Below are 22,365 nucleotides of genomic sequence, written 5' to 3'. Positions count from 1 at the left end.
ATCCTTTAACAAAATCTGTAGAAAAAGTTGCTGGTAACAGGCTTCATGTTATTTCCCTTTGTTTCCAGCCTCTCAAATCCTGTATCAGAGCAACAAATAAAGACTGCCAATCCCAAATTGAACTATTGAGAAAAACAAAACAAAACAAAACAGGTAAAAAAAAAAAAAAAAAAGAAGAAGTTGAAGCATGCTTTTCCCACAGAGAAAAGTTTGACAGCATAAGGGAAGTGTATCTTTAAAAGACAAGAGATTGCTTTTATGTCTTTATAGCCACAGTCATGAATATTCATCTTAGTACATACGAAATATATAAAAAGAAGATTGTGAGACTCTTTCTTAGCTGGGCATTTTTTTTCAGCCTAAACTTAACTAATTTCTATGTAAACAGGTTGATATTTCTTAATCATTAATTTTCTGCCTCAATTGTAACTGAAATCACTGGAGAGTTACATGCAGTGTCATTCAGCATCTAGTTAATATGTATGATACTATTTATAATCAGATGAGACTGATATTCTTAAACATATATATGTACGTATATGCCTCTAGGATAGAATATATCTTAGGCAGACTTCTGTACAAGGGAGAAATTTGTCTCAGTGAATGGACACTAAATGTGTACAAACTAAAAACATTTCATTGGAGTATGTGATTTTTCTGGGTCACTTCTCCCTTTAAGGCTAGCCTCAGCTTTGATGAAGTTTTCTTGCTACTTTTCCTACTACTGAATTTCCAAGATAAACTCAAAGTAAACATACCACAGCAAATAATTAATCTCAATATTCAGATTTCTTGGTCTGCATAGTAACAGACTACTTGGCCTATCTCACTGGTCATTTTCCGTAGTTAAAGGCAAAAGATGTCAATCCTGCAACTGAAAGATACCATTTCTCTTAATTTCTCCCCCACATGAGTAATAGCTTGCATATACATACAGATATATTGTATAGAATGTATATCTTTAAGTAAAGTTGTATATAGTATATACATTTTAAAAATTTTTAAGTAATCTCTTGTTTTAAGAATATAATATAATTGTCTCATTTTCTACTTCCCTTTCCCCCTCAAAATTTCTCATATAACCATCCTTGCTTTCTTTCAAATTCATAGCCTCTGTTTTTCATTAATATGATTACATGCATATATATATATGTATATATGTATGTATGTATGTATATGTTCCTAAACACACATAAAATCTCACCAACATGACTGCCTAAACATAAGCTGAACAAGGACAATAGCAATAGATATGTGTACACATTTTTATTTTTAAATGTGAGCCAATGTATAGATAAGATACAAATGGAAAAAGCTATTCTAGAGGGGATTTTCATTTTTTACCTTAACATGACTATATAACTAGACAACTGTAAAACACATATTTTAAAAGTAAGTTTTTTTCAAAGGTGAAAATCTTTAAAGTCTATGTACTCAGCTTGGCAGTGGTGGCACATGCCTTTAATACCAGCATTTGGGAGGCAGAGGCAGGAGGATCTCTGTAAGTTTGAGACCCACCTGGTCTACAAGAGCTAGTTCCAGGACAGCATCCAAAAAGCTACAGAGAAACCCTGTCTTGAAAAAAAAATTCATGTACTCATTTGTGTGAGAAATCATCTGAACATCAGCAGGCTGACCTTTTACAAGGTAGAGTACACTTTTCAGATGTCATACAGACTTTTCCTCACAGGTATGACAGTATTCTCAGGTTTTTTGGTATTAATATTGAATATTTCCAACTTTCAGTGTAGTAAACAGAATTAAAGAAGACAGAATGTAGACTCTAGTTATGCCAAGGTGTTTCCATTTTTATTCATTGTGCTTAGGTTTAAAGTCACCTGTTAGGTTATGGATACTTTCTTAAGTCACATGTGAAGACATACTCATTCCAAAGAATGCATATAATGAAGTTAAAATTAATGAATAAAAATGAAAGATTCCCATTAATTAAAATGAGTTTTACATTCCCTTAGAGTAAGACTTACTTAAAACATGTAGATAATGAGGTCTGCTCTACTCCCTGTACAAGTCAGTGATATCAGCATTTGCCATCATTATTTAACCGAAGAGAATAAATCAATGTAAATTATTCAATTTAAATTCAATGTAATGATTCACTAACACTCCCATAAATTTCATCTCTGAAGGATATTTTCTCTTTAAATGTATTTCATGACGTTCTTATTCTTAAGAATTCAGAATTCTTGTCTTACCTTCTCATGAATTAACATTAAATATCTCTCTATGTACATGGAAATGAAAGATGTCATTGCCATGTTTTTAATCTCTAAATATGTTGTATATATCTCTGAGAAAATATGGAGGTATTGGAATGGATATTTTGGCATAATACTCAATAGGTATTTCAACCTAATATACATAGGTAATCTATAGGTCTTTAAAACAATGATAAAGTCATCATCTAACATTTCTGATGTAAAAAATAACTCATCTAATAATGTAAATCTTAGCTGCTGTATGCTGGATGTATGCTTTCAAAATGCTAGTCATAGAGCTCATCCAGACATATGAACACATGTATTTATATTTCTCTAAGAATGTCTTTTCTTAGGCTATTGCCAAGGTTGCTCTGCACAAACTGATGGTAAGGCTCTATTGCTGAAGACATTGCTTATATATCTCATGAAATATGTAAAAGTTATGCTGGTTCCCATAGATGTTCTGCTACTACTGAGTAGCCTTCATGATACTGAAAGGTACTTTGCATACTACCAAAGGAAAGAGGTAATCATCAATCCAGCTGCAAAACCCAGAACCTACCAAGGTGACCTGTTATGAGATATGCGACACAATTTTATCATAAACATTGTGGTACAAATATTATGAAAGAAACCAACCTCTCTCTGATTGGGATTAGATTTAAGGCTTACTCCATGAGATGAAACAGATGCCTGACACTGCTCAGTTGGCCAAGAACCTGAGCTAGGTATTCCCTAGGAGAAAACCTAATACGTTTGTTCTGCTAAAGGAACAGAGGAAGCAAATGACATTCTGCTATACCTGAATCTCAGTATGTCACTCAGTTATCATCAGAAAATGTCACCTCTTACATTAGCTGGAAACTAACACAAAGACCAACAACTGGCTAGTATGCAGGAAATGAAAGATTTTGGAACACTCAGTCCAAAATGAGATGTCTTCAAAAAACCCTTTCCCTGAGGGCTCAGAGATCTATGTCAAAGAGGAAGAGAAAAAATTTCAAGTACCAGAGGTGATGAATGACTCTATGAAAATAGTATCTTCTGGACACAACAGGACAGATGCACATACAAGATCACAGAGGCTGTGACGGCATGCACAAGGAACCCAGGTGGGTTCCCAACATGAGAGAATAAGTAGACATGGACTCCAAACTCTAACCAAGAAACTATCTGCAATTGATAGCCACTTGCAAAGGAAAAAGTAATTTTCTCCAATGTAGTATAAGGGTATAGTAAATATATTTCAGGACAGGACCTAAATCCAAGAGTAGTTGGCCAACAGAACAAACTCAATGGTATTTTCATAGGCATTTTGTCTCGTGCTTTGGTTGGTCTTTTCCTTGTATATTTTGGGCTTTAATTTTGTGGTTCTGGTGTATGAGGGTTAAGGTATGTTCTTGGTTTTGTTGTTGTTGTTTGTTTATTTTGTTTTCTTTTTTTAAACAGACAGTGAAAGGGGACATGGAATTGAGTGGGTGGGAACTTGGGGAGTATCTGGGTAAAGTGCAGAAGGAAAAGGTGATCAGAGTATATTGTATGAAAAAATTCATTTAGTAAAATGAAGTTTTCAAAGGTTGAGATGAAAGGCATGCATTCTAAGACTGTGGATGTTGCTCAGTTGATAGAGGATTTGTCAAGCATGTACAAATCCCTGCCTTCTATTTCTGCTCTATAGACTAGGTGTGGATGTTCTTGCTGTGATCCTAGGACTTCAGAGTTGGAGGCATAAGGATCAGAAGCTCAAAAGCATTCTCTGTTATTTGAGGCCAGATTGAGATATATATGAACTCCTGCTTCAAAACAAAACAACAAAACAAAACAAAAATTGGCATTATTATCACCATTTCACAGACAGAAAACATGAACTCCTGAGGTAAGAAACTTGAGTGTTGGTCAAGGATTTGATGTAGTGGTTAACTCTATTTATTGTTTAGTAATTTATTACATTTTTGTTTACCATTTGTTTCAATAACTTGTTCTTTCGGCAGTCATTAACTTCTCTCACATTAAGACTATGATATTTTTATAAATAGTAACTATGATGTTCTTAATCTATGCTAAACTATTCAAAGCTATTTTCAAAGTAAATCTATTTAACTTTAGTAACACAATTAGTGCAAGATGAACTGTTAGCATTTTTAAACAGTTTTTGAAAAATGGTAGATGGACCAGTGGGATGGCTAAAGCTGGTAATATCATCTGCTGGCACACCAGACAACCTAAGTTTGTTTCACATGCCTACATGGTGGATAGAAAAAATCAAGTCCTTCAAATGTATTCTGACTCCTACATGTACACCAAGGCATGTGTACCCACTCCCCACAAACACATATGTAAAATTAATAAGTAAAATGAAAGTAAATAAAAAATAAATGATGGGATTAAATGTCTTATAATTGCAGAAGTCAGAGTTAAAACTACCATATAATTGAACCCAACCAGCCCTGCAAGTTCCACCATGCAAGTTCCCAGTTACCATGATGGTTAGACTATAAGCCAAGATGTTTGTGACTTATTTGAGTTTAATACATAAGTTCAAGGAAAAAGTACAACAGCATGAACAAACAGTGGTAAATAATCTTCATGATTGACTGGTAAGAAATAAGTACTTTCCTAGAGCAGAGAAAGAAACCATGCTTCTCTGACTGTGATGCACTGGGGCTTTTGCCTTGACTCCATATAGTGACAGATAATTTTGCATGCTTAAAATGTCACAGTAACTTATTTTCACTTAATGCAAGCTGGTCAGGCAGCCTTCTTGTCTAGCAGCAGCTACCTCACTTTCAGAAGACATGGAAGAGAAACATTCTCTCTTCACTCGATGCTGCAAACATAAAAAAAGAGAGGCTGATGTCTAATAGTAAGAGAAGTTATCAGACAAAATAATTCCATGTGAAGCAATATGTTCCCAAAACATTGGTAAATGCCTTCGAAGAAATCTGTGTTATTTAATTATACAATAACTGGTGTGAGATTCTATTTTAAAAAAATTAGAATTACATTGCCCAGTTCACATTCTCTATTGGCCACAATTTTGAAAATATGTAGGGTGCATATTGCTCAACATCATGAATTTGAACATTATAAAGTTGTTTCTTTTGACACATCAAAGCTATAGCTGCTAGGAGACTCACTGGTAGAGCGCTATGTGACCATATGTGAAGTTGTGTGTTCAATACCTAATACCCAAAATGTAAAAATAAAGTAACAGTGTGTCATTGGAATAAAGTACTTTTAACTAAGGTCCTTAATTTATGTATGTTTTTGGTCATTAGTGATCAATCATCACTGAGTTTTGACAGCTGCATGTTTTGCAGCTAGTGACAGATTTGATGGCTCCTCTGCATAATCTTAACTTGCCTTTCTGTTAGTTTTATGCCCAATTTAGTAATCAGTGCCTGTCCATGATTCTGTGAAGGTTTAACTGTATCAGATCCAGTCTCATTATCTCAGCAGTATACCATTAAATTAAAGCCAACCTGAGAAGATACAATTAGTCTTTGTTTTCATCTGATTGTTTTTGAGGGTTTCACAACGCATCTGTGTATCAATGGCTGCCTATCCTGACTTCATCCCACTCCTTCATTTTAATATATTGATTTCAACACAACTCTTCATTACATCTTCATTCTTTATGTCTAATAACTTCAAGTCAGTTCTCACTCTTCCAAACCCTCCCTCATTGTGACAACATCTTCTGAAATGTGACTGCAGGCAAATGGTGGCCGCAGCACACTAGCACAGTCATGTGGCCATGTGCTAGTGTTTAGTGCCTTCACATGACAAGGCAAAGAGAAATGTGATCACAGCTTTCCCTACTAAAAGCGATGACATAAAGGAACTCAACTGAAACTAATCAATTGAGGCTTTATAAGTCACATGCTTTAACCTTTAAGAAAATATTCTGAATAAAGAAGTCTTTTTATTAATTATTTAATTTTGTTAACTGATCCTTTGATTACTTTTTCAGTTTGCTTTGTCCACATGGGAAGATGCTTTTGTAGGGACAGTAGGAAATCACGAGGGAGCAGCATCTCTCAGGGTGAAGAGTGGTCACAAGCGTGCCATCACACTCCCTTATAAGGGAATAGACTTGACTTTTCTACTCTATTCTACTCTACTCTACTCTACTCTACTCTACTCTACTCTACTCTACTCTACTCTACTCTACTCCATTAAATTATAGTGGTTTGAATGACAACAATTCCAAGGGCTCACATTTGAATGTTTGGTCCCCATTATTTCCCAGAAGGAGAAGGTGTGTTACTGGGAGTAGGCTTTGATATTTCAAAAGTCCCCTCCACCCCCATGCTCTCTGTGTATCAAGATGAAAAGATCTCAGCTACTGCTCCATCACCATGTCTGCCTGTCACCAAACTCCCCACCATAAAGATCACGGACTAACCCTTTGAGGCTGTAAGCAAGCTCCCGATCAATGTTTTTATTTATAAGTTATCTCCATGATGGCGTCTCCTCACAGTGGTAGAACAGTAACTAAGACATCAAGGAACTCTACAATTTCTGTTAAACTTGAAGTCCTGTTGCTGCCAGCTATGGTGACAGTATGGTTTCCTAAAGGTCTCCCTCTTCCTTAAAGGAGTAACTAACTACTGAGAGAGACTGGAGCAAATAACTCATCTCAAATTTTTCTCATCTCCCTACCCTCCTCCTTAGAAAAACTTTCTGGAGCTTGTTGAGCCAGTTTCCATCAGTATTGACCAATGCTGAGGAAGCTTTCTGTAAGAATGAAAGAGAAAACTTTATCAACTAGATTTTAATGGTCCTGAGAACCCTGATCCTGTCTTTCTCATTCCGACCATGCTCTGGGGCCTGGGGTCCAACAAAGAGGCAGAAATCTGAATTCTGTCAGTTGTGTTGGAGTTTGCTGCACTGTTGCCTATGTATCAGATTTCCTCAACAATTTCATTGTGGGTTGGGGATTAAATACGCTCATTGTGGATGGGGATGAGGTTTGTCACAGCTGTTGCATCTATTTCAATCTTTAAATAAAAAAATACCATAAAACCCGTCAATATATTAGAAGCTGATTCCAGACCTCAAACACAACCTTCATGAAAAACTTCCTTGTCATTCATATCGGTTTCACAATGGAAGTAGGAAGAGTGTTTTTCATTATACACTTATACACAATAAGGGGTCCAATTATCTATTATTGATTCCAACTGACTACCTTATCTTCTAGAAATAAATTTTGTAATTGTTGAGCCAGGAGCGTGGATACATGTACCCAATTTATGGGACTACATTGCTGTGATTATCATTTTTCTGAACTTCACAACCATGCAGACTATGGTCATCATTAAAGATGGAAAATTAATTCTAGCTTGTTTTAAAATCTGGCTTTAATTTTCTGGATTTTCTGACACATAAAATTAACTCTGAGGAAATTTTATTTTTATACATTTTTATTTATGTGTTTACAGACATCACAGAGCCATAAATGCCAAGCAAGATTCAAATACTTCTCTCTACGGAAAAAAAAAAAACCCACCATTATAAGGTAAGTATAAATTACTTATAATTGCATAAATTAATAAGGTGTGACCTTGCATAAATTATTGTAACCCTCCCACATTTATCTTTCTTCAGACAGGTAAAAAGTTGAAAGTCGGCCATGCTTATCTGGGTGGCCTATACTGCCACTGAAGCTGTGGTGGCATCTGCTGCTAAAGGACGTGTTCAAGTTCAAGGTCCTGCTGCAGCTGGATCTGTGGTGATGTCTCTGGCCCATGTGAGCATCGAGGGGTACTGGAACCATGCTGTGCTGAAATGGCCTCACCCTTCACTGACTTGCAGCAAGTAAGCTATCCCCACCCGTTTGGGGAGCGCTAGCTCTGCACTTGGGAAAGATGGAGCCCCTATAGGCATGCACCTCACCTGGGGAGCACACTAGAGCTGACCCTGTGGTCAAGGACACAGGTGAGCTAACTGAGGGCATGAAGGCGTGAGAGCAGGGGAGCTCACCTCAGCCCTGTGTTCATCTGCCATGGGAAGGCATAGGTGAGGGAAAGATGCCCTCCCTATTTGGTCCCTTTCTGTCACCTGTGGCAGATGAGAGAATTGGCTCCAGGGTTATAAGTGTGAGAGAACTCGCCCTGCCCCACACCAGTGATAACACACAGGAAACCAGACCACACCCCACTTGAGCAGCCCCTGTTATTGCGGGTGCAGGCAAGCCTTCCTGAAAGCATGACAATAGGAGAGCTGACAATGCCATCCCCTCTTATTCCCCCTACAGCAATCAGAAGAGAGAGCCTTGCACCTTGACTGGGCAAAACAGTAGAGAAGGCCTTGGTGACATGATCAAAGCGGACCTAGATCTGAAGGCCTGAGAGCAGGAGAACTTGTCCCATTCCTTGCTGTAGGCTGCATCAGGTGAACTAGCCCAAGCACTGCTGGAGAGCTAGCCAGGGGAGTGTAGTGATGTTGAGGAAAGCTAAGGATGTAACGGACATGCCTACCACCAAGGCCCAGAACTATGAGTTGGTCCAACACAAAATCCACCTCATCTGAGAGCAGGGGGCACTTTTAAGGTGATAAGCTATCCTTCCAGTTGACACTTTTCATTGGTAAAATTAGAATCATCTCAGTAGGTTTGGGCTGCCTCTTCAATATGTTCAGCTCTTTTTTTCCCTTTTCCATAAAAACTTCCCTGAAGAACTGCTTAGCTTTTCCTTAAAGGCTTATTTTCTCCCATCTATCTGGAGCAATTTCAGCTGGTCATGTGAATGAAGCATTTTTTTTTTTTTGAGACACAGTTTCTCTGTGTAGCTTTTTAGACCAGGCTGGCCTTGAACTCACAGAGATCCGTATGCCTCTGCCTCCTCAGTGCTGAGATTAAAGGCGTGGACCACCACTTCTGGAAGCAAGTCACTCTTTAAAGATAATGCTGAGACTGGGGCTGAGCCACTGCAAACTCGGGGGAGAAAAGTTTTGAAGACATAAAAATTATGAATGCCCACAGCTTTGGAAGCCATTGTTACCAGGGGCTGCCCAGGCCTTTGAAGCTGCTACACCCAGAGCTGCTGGACATCAGCAGAAAGAACCCCCAGGCCACAGACAAGAGAGCAACAGCCACAGGGTGGCTGGCTATAGCAGACATTGTGGCCACTAGCACAGGCCAGCATGTGAGGACAGACATCCATCCCTTCCATTGCCTATGGCTGATGTTAATTTTTAAAAGAAAAGATTTTTAGATATATATTTAATTTTTGATTGGAAAATTGCACAGGTTTTTTTTTCTTTTTCTTTTTTTCATGGAGTCACAGAGAACACTACTGTTTCCTGCCAGGGTTAGTGGGGTGCTGGCCAGGTAAAAAAAAAGATACAACATTCCTGGTTTACACACTACATTTTCTTGCAGTGCTTAAACACCAGAGTCTCTGCTCAGAATCACTCTGTCCTAGATCTGAGGCATAGGTCATTCAAGCACAGGAAGGGCCCATGCTTTTCTGCTTTCTGATATGTCCATGCTGCTATCTCTGTCTAATGTTCTTATTTATTCTAGCTTACAACAGTAACACCGTTTTTCTCCACATTCACCAAGGCCCACATCGGCCAGTCCCACTCTCAGATCCACCCTCTGGCTGCCTGTATATAGCTTACATTTCCATCGTGAACATCTGCTAAGGACTACTCTCTTAACTTTCTGACATCTATTAATCCCACAACCGTGTTCCCTCTAGCTCACATATACAGGTGTGTACCTTCTCTAAAGAACAGGAGATTCTATTCCTGAGGAGGCAGAGATGAGAAAGATTAAGCAAAGCCATGAGGCAGAAGATGTGCTGTGGTTAAATGTAAACTTCTCAGAACAGTCATGGTCCAGAGACAACATTCAGGCAGAAGTGGGAAATACATAACACAGAAGTCCCCTTTTTATTGACAGAGAATTACCCTCTCACCAACATAATTATAGGAGTTATAATGTTTGTTTGTTTGTCTGCTGGGTAGATAGAGATAAACAATCCTTCAGAAAACCTTAGCAGATTGAACATTATAAAACCTTTTCCAGGGAAATGCAATTCATTGTCCTCTGGAGAATATGGTTCAAGTCAAAGCTGAGTGTCTTGTCTGTCACACACAAACACAAGCATTTTTGCTGAATTTGGAGCTCAGAGATCACATGGCTGGGAGATCAGTGAGACCCTGGTGCCCTACTGTTTCACTTTCTAGAGCGTTTGTTTCAGACACATAGCATCATGCCTGGGATTTTCGGTGCATTGTGGGGATCCAAACTCAGAACTTCTGCACATGAAGCCCCACTCACCCAGTGTAATCTTGTTTGACATTTGCTACCTTCTCTTTCTGTTTTCTTTTTCTGAAGGTATGGGGTTGTAAGCTCTTTGACCATTCTGGGTATGAACTCAATAATCTCATTGTTTGTACACAATAAGAGAAAACCACTGACTTCAGACCTCTCAAACTTTTCTGTCCTAAATTCAATAATGTACCATCATTCTACAGTGCTTGCACTTGAGAGAAACACTTTTAAGGGATTACAGTATCACACGTTTAATTTAATGCACATTGTTTTCTTTCTTGTGACTCTGAGTAAGCAACACATTCACCTCATCTCTAGGACTTAGGAATAGATGAGTGGGGAAAAACATGAATTGGAGCTAATTGGCCCCAAAGGCCTCAAATTTGTGAACTGAGAGAAAACAACATCAAGAATTTCAAGATTTTAATTTGTCTTTAAAAATTGAATAAGGGCTTAACTCCAGTTGGAGACATACATACATACATACATGCTAAGTTGTTGGCTCTTCTTAATTGAATGACAAATTAGGGTTTGTGAAGCTATGTTGTCTTTACTAGACAACAGAGGTGGGCAGGTGGTTGTTAGTTACGACATGTATGGATTTGAATAGTTGTTGCCTTATCAAAATGAAAGATACTTCCTAAGTTTAAGTAAGGTATTTATTTATTAATATTCCCGTGTGTGTGTGTGTGTGTGTGTGTGTGTGTGTGTGTTGGGGAGGCATAGCTTGTACCTCTCTACATGCATGCATGCCACATGTCCAGACAGACAGACAGACAGATGTTTTTTATTATGCTCCTTCCTATTCCCATGATGAGGTCTATCACTGAAACTTTTTTTTTTTCTACTCTGTGAGTCTGGCTAGCCAATAAGCTTCTATCATCTTTCTGTCAATTCCCAAATTCTGGGTTTACAAGCACATGTAGCCATGTCTGACTTTTATATGAATGCAGGAGATGTAAACTCAGGTCCTGATGCTTGCCACTCTTTCCCACTGTCGAATCCTTAAACCCATTCTCACTTTCTTATAGTACGTTTTTCACCGTCCTCTCTGCTAATTTGTTCTTAAGCAGTGGACACCACATCCCATGGATGAAAGGAATGACTGTATTACTTTAAAAAAATAGGAATTTTGGCATCACTTAATTTTTGCTTCATGAATGGGAACAGATAAATGTATGTGTTTTGATCAACTGATCGTCCACTATCATAATCTATAGCAGTACCCTTGAAATCTCATCAGCAGTTTTATTCCATATTATTACATTTTGTTTATTTAGGACACCTAAATAAACTGTGTTATATATGCTATGTTATATATGCTGTCCCTGGTCCTCCAAGTAACTTTAAAATAAGCCAGAGGTTTGCATATAAAGAACTAAGGAAGAAGGGACAATTGTCTCACTCACATCTAGTAGGAGGACTTGTGTTCACATCGGTCTTGAAAAGAATACTACTCTCCTCCCGTGACATTTTCATCCATTGCAAACAATTGAGAAAATTCCATATAAACTGGCATGGAGCTAGCAGAATAATAGGAAGTGAGTAAAAATAGAATGAGGCAAGCATAACGGTGAGAACCAGGAGCAAAGGGGTTAGGTTCCCAAGAAGAGGCATTGTTACTTCTAACATTCCATTTGTCCCTGAAAACAGGTTTGGAGGAGCCCTCAAATCTGTACAGTAGTAGCTTTCCATTCCAATTTGACTCTATATGGGCATGAGGTGTGACAAACCCATGCTGCCCTCACTTCCTTCAAGGTAAGTAGGCAGGTCCTTGCAAGGTTCAGGTGAAATAAATGCTGGTCTGAGACTCACAGCTGCTGTTTTCTGGATCTAGGCTATAAATTTTGCTAAATATTGGGCTCTATGCCAAACATGTCTCAAACTAGAACTAACAGGAGCCAAGAAGGAAACATGGTGACCTCATGTGATACCCATCTCTGGCTGTCATTAAACCTCCATCCAACAGAGAATGGCTCACTTAAGAGAACCTCTAAGAATCCTTCCATTTCTGTACAGGCCACTTGGGATATTTCCTATGTGAACAACAGTTCACCGACAGCTATGCTGCGCTGGCTGACTTCTCTATTTATAACTCAGAAATGAGTGTCATTTGAGGGAGAATGAGTCTCTAGTCAACAAAATTTTCTCAGACTTCATCAAATCAATCACATGACTTTGTTCAATCACCTCTATGTACTTCCTTCTCACCTGGTAATGATATTAAATTCAGAGATTATTAACCCCCCTTAGAAGGAAGTCACCTCAGAATAACCTTAGCATGTCTTTCTCTTTCAAATATATCCCAGGACTACAGACGTTTTCTCATGATTAGCAGACCATAAAGAACTGATATAGTCTCTATTTCCAGAGTGGCTATCCATCCTGGCTTGCTCAGGAAAAGTCATAATGGATGCCTACTTTCTCTTGCCTCATTATCAGTTCAACATTCTTGGCTCTCCAAATGACCCTCATTGCATAAATTATATGTGCCAACTGGGTCTAATGGTTCCACTGAAGCCTCGCTCATCATACTGATAGGTAACTCTGTATTTATTCAGTACTCTGTATCCTAACATATACAATGCCTTCCTAGCTTTGGACAAAGAAGCTGTCTGAATAATTGATTTTCTGATTAATGTCTCTGATACTTTTGGAGGACTTTATGTGGCTGCAGACCATGAAGGGATATACTTGTTCAATTCAATATGAAACAAATGTTCCTTCTCTTCTTAGTTTGGGTCCATTGTTTGACCATAATTTTACATTTTCTAGTCTAATTTTTTCCCAATTGCCTTGATTACCATTTTGCTGTTTACAATAATGATGAAAGCATTGTAGTTGTCTACTCAAGGAGTCAACAAACTCCCCATATGCAGAGATATCACAATGATACATATTTCCCCTGACTTAGTGCCATGAGGATGACAGATCCTGTCTTCTTTTCTTCTTTACTCTCAAGTGCCAATCTGTCCATCTTAAATTATTTCTGATGAATAGAATATATTATTATGGCTTAATATATGGAAACCAATAAGTCCATTATTCAAGCAATAGTCCCTGATGTCATCTATCTATAGATGTACTTGTTGATACAGCTTACATATGTATGTATATATGATGGCTAATTTTATGTCAACCTGACACAAACCAGAGTTATTTGGGAAGGCAGAGTCTCCATTGAAAAATAAGCCTCCATAAAATTTGCCTGAAGACAAGGGCATTTTATTAATTAGAGATTAATGTGGACATACCCTGACCATCTTGGGTAGTGATACACTTGGATTGATGGTTCTGGGGGTGTGTAAGAAGTAAGCCAGTAGGCAATACTTCTCCATGGTTGTTACTCCTGTTTCTACCTCAAGATCCCTGCACTACATTCCTGTGCTGGCTTCCCTTGATTTAATTATAAGATGTAAAGGGAAAACAGTCCTTTCCTCCCCATCACTCTTGGGCATGATGTTTTATTACAGCAACAGAAAACCATATTTTGCATTTTGTCATCATGAAGTTATTACCCCTTCTGTGTAGTTCTATTTGTATTTCTCATCAGGATTTACCCTTTCAGGTAAAATATATAATTACTTTGTCAATTAGAAAAGAAATTCCAGCTGGTATATACCAAATGCTTATGGACATAATAGCTGAAAATTGGAAACCACACAAAGGTCTGTCAATAGCTGACATGGTCATGTGATACAAAACTCTACAACAGTGAAGAGAGAGACATCAGTACCATTCAAAACCATAATGAATTCCTCACAAGCTGAGTTAGAGAGTTCCTTATTGATTTTCCCATTTTAGTTTATTTGTATCTTATGTATCAGGTAGGAAAGTATGGAGACAAACTTACTAAGCCTCTTATTAATTCTAAGATCCCAATTCTCTTGGAATTTTCTGGTTGATGTTTGCCAATAGGTACTACTATTCCCGTTCTTTCTTTCCTTAATCTGATAATTACCAGAGAAGCTTGAGTAGTATGAAATCCTTTACAAGTTATTAAAATACTATATTTTAAAAGAAATACAACCAAAAAATGTGGATTAAGAAATGTGAAAGAATGCTTCCCTCCTGCCTTTCTTTGAAATGTGACTTCAAAAACCTTGCCTGGAGGACCTCACATCAGTTTGTGTCTCTGACCTAGGCTAACTTTAACCTTCTGCCAGTGACAGAAATAGTTGCATTTGTTCTGAATACAGTGTGTGACTTTTTGTATTAGCATCTTGCTTAGCTGGCATGTGGCCTGGGTCTAGGAGTGGCCATTTTACCCAAGGCCATTCAGCCCCACTATCCTTGTCTGAAGAGGTATGTGCCATGAACAGGGAAGGGCATATCAGACCTCTGAGATGAATGACCACTGAGTGGCACAAGGAGGACCTGGTATACTACAGTGGATCAGAGATTCTTATTCTCTTACTTAATTCTCCAATGTGCATTGGATAAAATCCATATCCCATACTATGCCACACAGAGCTCATGTGAGCAGTTCTTCTCTAATCCCCACCTTGATGCACACAAAACTTAGCCATGTATTTCTGCCTTCTTTTCTCAGTCTGGACCTATGTGCTGTTCACTCTGCCCTTTTTGTATGTTTGGAGCCTTATCAGGACACTGTCCTCCTAAGTACCAGAAAACCTGTGGCACTGACCTACTTAATTCTTCAGGCTACTAACTGGCCACTCTGACATTATCCTTTTTACATGCATTATTAGCACTTATTAACTGAAACAATCTTGATTCCTATTTATCTATCCCTTGTGCCCTATATGAGGATATGAATTCATCAAAAAATAGTGTGTGTGTGTGTGTGATGTTCACTATATGACAAACTAAATGTAGCACTGTAGCTTAGAAAACAGTACAATGAAGATACATAAATGGTGTGGATAGCTCTATCTCACACAATTCTAGGACACAGGAGATGACTCAGTGGTTTAAAGTTTGCCAGGCAAATGTCAGGTGGGGAGATGGGTAGGTAGTTAAAGTGCATTAGAGGCATGTGTCAGTATAGAAATTTGGATCTCTAAATTTCTCTAAATGGCATGCTTGTAAAACCAGCTGTGTTTGATTGAGAGAACCTGCTTAAATGAAATGAAGGACTATCAAGGATGACTTCATATATCAACTTCATTTTCCACACAGATGAGAAATAAACAAGTATACTTATAAAACACACATAAGAGAAAATGGGAGAATAATAACATTCAGTACCCACCATGTTTGCTACATTAATTCACCCTATTTGTAGTGGCATCTGAGAATTTTACTGTAGTCTGACATTTTAGGCTCCTGACCTCTATCCCTTTATTAGCCTTGTATTAAGAAATAAAATCCCTTTCATAGCAAGGTCCAACTGGAGAAGATGGGTATCAAATGATTTGATCTGATTAGGAGCTAAGGTCCTCCCAATGTTGGGATGCTGGACACAGCATAGAATGCTAGGGAGGTGCTACTAATACAAGTCACCACTCTGTGCCTCTCAGAAAGCTGAGCTAGAATTCTACATCTAAGTCCCAGGGTTTATTTGAGTTCCATTTAGAACCAGCAACTGCAAGCAAGCAGGATTTTCAAAACTTCCCTAAATTAAAATGAGTAAGGCATGAACTTGGACACAAAACACCTAATATTTTAGTATCTTCTAATCTCATGTGAATCAATTCATAACATGTGAGCAAAGCCTCTAACATATAACATGGATCACATAAAAAAAGAGTAATTCCAGATGAGCTAGTAATAAAGCAAAAATCACAGACATTTCTTTAATCCTAGAATGAATTTCTTCAGAAAGACTCCAACAGGATTACTGGAAAGATCAGGATGCAGTAATAATATTGGCATTCATACAGAGAGAAAATAAAGACCTCTTGGTGGTAAAATCACACATAGAACAACCAGCAATAATGTTTGACAATAAAATAAACCTAAAAGCTATCCAAATTTTGTGATTTAGAATTGGAAGTATCAAAAAGTAGAACAAATGAGCAAGACAGAAATATGTTCGACAGTCCCGATAACAGAAACAAACATGACAAATGGAGACAGAAATAAGAGAAGGGTAGAGGGATTGCTGAGGGATTGAGAATGCATGCTGCTTTTCTAGAGGTCCCAGGTTCAGTTGTCAGCACTTACATGGTGACTGAGGACTGTTTGTAACTCTACTTCCAGTGGTTGCAACACCTTTGGCTGGCCTCTGCATGCATTACACATACATGGTGCACAGACATGCAAGCACACCCACACACATAAAATAAAACAGAGTGAAAACAGGTAAAAGAAGAAAGCTGAGCACAAAAGTTTGTATCTGTAAGGTTAAGGAAGTGAGATTACCAAACGTTTGAAGGTCCTGATCACAATAGTGAGTTCAAGGTCAGCCTGTGCTACAGATTTCTTGACAGTAAAACCTAATGAACACATTGATATGGGGGAATAAAGGACAAAAAGTTAACAAAAAATGCTAATTCTTAGTATCAAAAGATGTGATTTGTAAATTTAAAAGTATTCAGCTCGGTGTAACCACAAGGCATACATATTGTGGGGCAACATGTTACACACAGAAAAAATGAAAAGAAAAATACAAATCACAGTGTAATATTGCCATACATCTCTACCGCACTATAAAATAAAAGGGAATGGACAAATCATATTAGGGTATGATCCACCAAAATAAAAACACAAGCAAATAAAGAAAAACCTTCATGATTTAGAAAATGAAATAACCAAGAGGGAAAAGAGGCTGAAGGGTGGAGCAGCCAGGTGAGGTCATTGCTGGCCTGTCCATGAAACAGACTGGGGACTGAATCAATCGTGCGGGTGAAAGGTTCTAAGAGTGTTCTCATCAGGCAACATAACGTCAATTACTTATTATGTAGACTTATTTCAGTCACCCTGCTGATGGAGGAGGGTTTGATCAAGACACATGCACATGTAAGAAATTCTCAAATATCACAAACATTTTAATATGTTCATGTATCAGGTACATGAAACAATAAGGCAAACAGTACTCTGTGAAAGCTATCTGAAATAATGGTAACAAAACTAATGGAATATTTGATGAGCTGAGGTTGAGTGTGGAGTCAAATGAGCTATGGATATCAGGGTTGACCGAGCTTATACATAAGGGCTGCTTTCCCTTACCTTCTCTTCTGCACACCACAAGGAAGTTGTTTCATGACTGACTGCTATATATGTGTCTCAGTGCCAACTACCAAATGTGCAAATTCTTGCCACAGTCTGACACTTCAGTTAACAGGATTTCAAACTGTGGGAAGTGAGGTACACAGCCAATATACTCACCCTGCCACCCCCCTCCAACCATATGGTATTGCAATTTCTTTTTCTATTGCTTGAGATTCCAGGCATGCATATGTATTTTGATCAAATCCTCCCTCATTCCTTCCCCTCCAATTTCTGCCTCTTCCCACATTTTGCTCTTGTATCCATGTGCTTTGGCTTTTTAAAAATTTCGAGTTTGCCTACTACTCTCAGAATGTGGGACCTTCTATCTACTGGAGCCAGTGTAGCCTCTGAAAGGCTGCATCCTTAATGAAAACAGACTCTCCCCTCTCCATCAGCCATCACTAGCATCCCAGCTATGGGTGCGGCATCATGAGTCCCTCCCACACCCATGCTAGAAGTTTGTTTGGCTTGATTTTTCACAGGTTCTGTTCAGGTAACAAGAGCTGCTTTGAGTTCATATATTTAACTTCCCTGTTGTGTCCTCATAAAAATTGTTTTGCTATAGTTATCTACCACCTCTGGATCCAACTTTTATTTTTGTTTTTTTCTGCCTCTTCTATAATGATCCCTGTGCCTTGGGAGGAAGGGTTGTAATATAAGAGGTCATATAATATTCTAAACACCTTTCACATATTTTACGTTCTTAATTAGGCTACACTGAATCCTATCTTTTGCTCAATTTAATTACCAGTGTTTAAAGCCCCCTGTGATGCAGTGGCTTTATTTAAATTATGACTGACAATTTCAAATCCTAGAAGATAGTAGCCCTCACTCATATCCAATATAAGATCTTAATATAGCATTTATTATAAACATCACATACTAAACTCAGGGGCACTAAATATAAACTACATTTTGAGGTAGAAATATTCCAATAAATTTTTGGAGAAACTCTTTTCCATTCTATATGCAATTCACACCAAGGCTTTGGTGATACCATTTGGTTGGTCCCCCATTCTGTAGTACTGTCAGGTGTTGGTGGAAAGTTCAGAAGGCAGGCTGTACTCAAAGGATGCTAGGCTGCATGGCATATCCATTTGTGACACTGGAGGCCTACCTCTTTCTTCTTTAGTTTTTCCTCCTGCCTGCTGTGATGGGAATAGCTTTCCATTGGCTCTCATGATGCTCATCACATCACCCAATGAAAGGCAACTGTGACCGAAGACCAGCCTTCCTCCCCCTAAGTGAATAAGTTGGGTATTTGCTATTGTAATAAAAGGATGGGAGTTTTTATACATTTCCATGATAGGATTTACAAAAATAGTGGATGATGTTGGGGAGTCTAGGCTCAATTATGTCTTTTTGCCTTAAAATAACAGAATGTTTTACTGATGAAATGGTTACTACTCTTAAGTGAGCGAACTAATTTCAAATAAAGCTTAGGTCCATAAAATAAAAAATTAAAATAGAAATAAATACATTGAATTTCAGACCTAATATTGGTAATATATTTTCTTAATCATATAATTATGAAAGAATACATTATACTTGACAAAAATAAAAGTTGTTTTACTCAAACATTTGACTAATTTATATGAGTCAGAGTGAAGCAAGTAAAGAGTCCTCTTTTTTGCTTTCCTTTTATTTCCTTTTTCCTAACAGGTTAACCCATGGGTTTGACAACTTAAACAAGATGGAATTATCCTTTGGATTTTAGAATCTTCTGATCATTATCATTTCAAGTTTCCTTACAGTCCACGTATTCACCTGTCCTGTTTAGGTCTCCTTCAATATAAACTGAGGTGTCAAAATCACATGACACTTCTTCCTTCTTGTCAGATCAACGGCCTGACCACAATGCTCAGCATTCCTGCTCAGTCAAAGACCACAGTACCCAAGAATCTCTTTCTGCCTCTCATATCAAAGTCAAGGTTCCTTTAACATTTTAAGAATAAATTATCTATTTATATAACTCCTGGCACACTGTAGAAGGGTAATGTTGGATTATTTTTTCCTTAACTTTATTCTTTTTTCTTTTATTGTTAAAAGGAAAAAGCATATTAATACATTCAACAGTAGACACAGTTTCTGGGGTTTGCATGTCTACATGGAAATGGTTTGTCTAGCACAGCTCCTACGACACATTAGTGCTTAAAACCGTGCTGTTTTTAGTCTGCTCTAGTGAAGTAGGCACCTTTTTTCTCTGATTTGGATAGGAAATGTCTTCCAAAAGTCATTTGATTCAGCAAAATTGGAAGTAACATTGGAGTGGCAATCTCGGACGTGTCATTCCGCAAAATGTTTGAAGGTAAATACATAGAACAAGGGACGGATTTCCGAAAAAGCATCTACCTTCACCCTTCATCATAATGGACAGAAGCTTAACTTCTGATTGCTCAGTTAATGAGGTGCACTCCAAAAAAAGTGTGTTTAATGAGAAATGCAAATTTTCAAGTATTGAACAAATTGTGCCTTATTAAACTGTAGGAGAATGCCCCTATTTCTAATGAAAAGAAATACAACATGAAACCAAACTCTTCCTGATATTAAGTCACAATATGAATTTAGAAGGTAACAATTATTATGTATTTTGAAATACTACTGAATATCTGCAGAGAGACTTTCCTATTGAATCTATAACCATCATATGAATTAAAATGTTTCTAACAGACGATACTATGTATGAATGCCCCTCAACTTTAAGGACATTCCATTTGAAGACATGGTAAGCCACAGCTGACTATTATTGATAAGTATATTCTATCATTTTGATAAGGAATAAGATATAAGCAAAAACCTGGTGACTTGAATAATGAAAATGTGCTTAAATTCAGTCTGAAAAATAGTTAATGTAATAGTATCTAGAAGTCACTTACCGATGCTGCCTCATTTAATTTTTTTAATCATACTATAATTAAGTTGAATTTGCAAATAAGGCATTAAATAGGCAGGTATTTGATTTAGTTTTATATTTTTTTCAAATGAGTATAACTGAAACAATATCTATTACTTGCAAAATGTCATTCAGAATATGATATGTAAAGCTTAGTAGATTTTCAGAATTTAAAATATTTTTATATGAAAACCTACCTCTTCTGAAGTTTGTAATGTCATTAGATAGAATTTTTTTTTTCAGACACTGCACCCTGTTAACAGAACAATTGGTAGTTAATGTTCTAGCATTTTGATGATGAAGTGTGAATATAGATGAGGCTTTTTTAGAAGTGCTTGTTCTGTGTTTATCTTCATCTATTGCAGGGTGGTATTCCAGACTTTTAATGATGAAAGCAGGAGAATGGGATCACGTGCTGGCCTGGTGATGTGCTTTTCATAGCCGTTGACATGTGGCCTGTAGCATTTCTGCAAATGGAAGAGAAGCCAATGTTTTCTTCCCGACTTCCATTCAAAACACAAGTCTACTTTTACTGACTCTCCACATGCATTTCCAGTCTTTCTGTTTGTTTTGTTTTTGTTTGTCTGCTTGTTTGAGATGGTTTCTCTGTGTAGCCCTGGCTGTCTTGGAACTTGCTTTGTAGACCAGGCTGTCCTCAACCTCAAAGTTATACCTGCACTGACTCCTGAATGCTGGGATTATAGTTGTGTGGACCACTGCATCAACATTCACAGTATTATTTTTTAAAAAAGTAACTTTTAAGCTGATTCAGTGACACATAGCATTCAGGGCGCAAAGACAGAAGGACTACTGAGAGCTCAACACAGCCTTGGTCTGGACAGTGAGGCTCAGCCCAGGCACATCTACAGAAAGAGGTTCTTTTGCAAATCAAGTTAGGAAAACTCTTAACTCAATGTCTTAGGAAAAAGCAAATGGGAAAATTTGTCACATATCAAGTGAGTTCTAATAAAATATTACCATAAAGGTGGTAAAAACACACACTATAGGCCCAGGTAACTGTGAAGTTGTTTTTATAATAGGCAGAAGGGATTAAAAACTAATGATAAAGAAACTGGGTTGAAGAGCATTTGAAGTACCTGGAAAATTTCATAATGCATTTTTAGGAGGTAAGATATGGAATTTACAAAGGAATGTCATTATAAATAGTTTTATTATTTTTCCCCCAAACCAGCTGCCTTCAGTATAGGAAATAAAACATCTAGGAGTTGGTAAAAGATAAGAAAAATGTTGCCTGAAAAGCCAGTTTATTTCCCAGGGTGGCCTACCAGTAGGTAGCCTTGCTTATAATGAGTATAATATTGTATATTTTCATATACTATTGAACTCTATGCAGCTTCCATGAAATACACAACAAATGAACAAGAGCTGAGCTCCAGGTTTTTATTTAATTCAACACTGCATGAATATTAAATGTAAGCAGGGAATTGTAAATGGCAACATGAGGCTGTGCTGCGGCTAAATTGTGATGAAAACACTGTGGGGAAATTTTGGTCCCAATTTACTACTTAAGAAGCAAATTTATGTGAATAACAATCCCAGATTTTTCAAAAACCCTTCATTTAGTGGTTATCTACCATATCCTGCTGTTAAAGAGACCTTCAACTTTTTAGATTTCTGGGATGTTTCACACTGATCCTGTTCTGAGTGAGGGTCTCATCTCCGCCAAATGACAGCTGAACATCCACTAAGCAAAAGTAGTGCCATCATGAACGTCATGGACATGCACCATTCAGGAATCAGCACAGTGGTGAACATAATAAATGTTAGAA

The sequence above is a fragment of the Phodopus roborovskii genome, unplaced genomic scaffold, assembly GCF_943737965.1.
Source record: "Phodopus roborovskii unplaced genomic scaffold, PHOROB, whole genome shotgun sequence".
In the NCBI taxonomy this organism is placed as follows: Eukaryota; Metazoa; Chordata; class Mammalia; order Rodentia; family Cricetidae; genus Phodopus; species Phodopus roborovskii.
The sequence above is the reverse complement of the archived record's forward strand: the minus strand, read 5'-3'. Positions refer to the sequence as shown.